The sequence below is a fragment of the Fukomys damarensis genome, unplaced genomic scaffold (assembly GCF_012274545.1).
Source record: "Fukomys damarensis isolate Sample0158 unplaced genomic scaffold, DMR_v1.0_HiC HiC_scaffold_20, whole genome shotgun sequence".
Classification (NCBI taxonomy): Eukaryota; Metazoa; Chordata; class Mammalia; order Rodentia; family Bathyergidae; genus Fukomys; species Fukomys damarensis.
The window spans coordinates 4790171-4791180 of NW_022900932.1; the positions used below are offsets into that span (position 1 = coordinate 4790171).

The 1010-nt window shown below is 55.3% G+C and overlaps 1 protein-coding gene across 2 annotated transcripts in view; it reads left to right on the top strand.

The window, feature by feature from the left end:
• The first annotated feature begins 876 nt into the window (after nt 1-876).
• Nucleotides 877-1010, top strand: part of Cmtr1 (cap methyltransferase 1) — a 46373-nt gene continuing 46239 nt past the window's right edge. Inside the window, exon 1 of one of the 2 annotated variants that reach the window (XM_010638850.3) lies at nt 877-955. The gene's annotated coding sequence lies outside the window, so the exon portion shown is untranslated. The remainder of the gene's footprint in view (nt 956-1010) is intronic. The other variant, XM_010638848.3, reaches the window with a different exon arrangement.

The window sequence follows — 1010 nt, forward strand, 5'->3', positions numbered from 1 at the left end:
ACCACAACAAAAAAGATTTGAGAGACAGGAGGCAAACTACCTTAAATGCCAAAGGCTCTAGGCAATCAGGAAGAAGGGGACTCCTTAGATTCCTGGTTGGATCAGCAGGACGGGTGGTAGTGCCATTCACTGGGGATAAGCAGATTTACAGGCAAGCGGGTTTAAAATGGCTGAGATGACTCAGAATGTCCAACAGACTTCCGACTATCTAGTCTGAAAGCCAGAAAAGAAGATTTGGATGCAGTGTCCATACAGAAAGAGTCCTCTTTCCTCTTGCCTATTCATTCTTTCAGTTGAGGTGCTGGGGATGGAAGCAGGGCCTTATGCTCTCCAGACAGGGGCTCCACCCCTCAGCTGCAGGCCGGCCCACTGTCCCTCATGCACCTCTCAATGGGTCCACTGTGCTGGGTATTGGGGACACAGAAGCAAACAGGAGCACGGGATTCGGCCTTTGACCAGTTCACAATCTATCTCCGTAACTTTCTTAATTTGTGAAATGAAGGTAATAACGAGATGAAGGTAAAGGGAGGGCACCTGACCATTTACAGTAATGGGGACTGAACCTAGGCCTCCTTACTGAGCTAGACCCCCAACCCTTTTTTATTGTTTTGAAACAAGGGTCTCGCTAAGTTGCTAAATTGCGTGGGCTGGGCTCGAATTTGCGATCCTCCTGACTCAGCCTTCCAGGGCTGGAATGACAGCCCAACGCCCACTTTAATTTTGAACTCGCCTCCGCCTCCCCGCCCCCAGCCGGAAGAGAAGATGCTTGGTTACTTTCGGTTTTGTACCCTTTCCCCCGCTGGACCTCCGGCGCAGGCGCCCTGCACTCAGCCCCACGCGTTGGAGGCGGCGGTGGGTGGGGCCAGAGTCCGAGCGGCCTTTCCCTGGACCCCGGGGCTGCCTGGGGGCGGGGCGTCGCTAAGTGACGTCATTAGACTGCGCGGCGGCGCTGCAGGTGAGCGGCGACTGGCTGGGGGGGGGGAACGGAACTGAGGGGGGGGGGGGGCGGT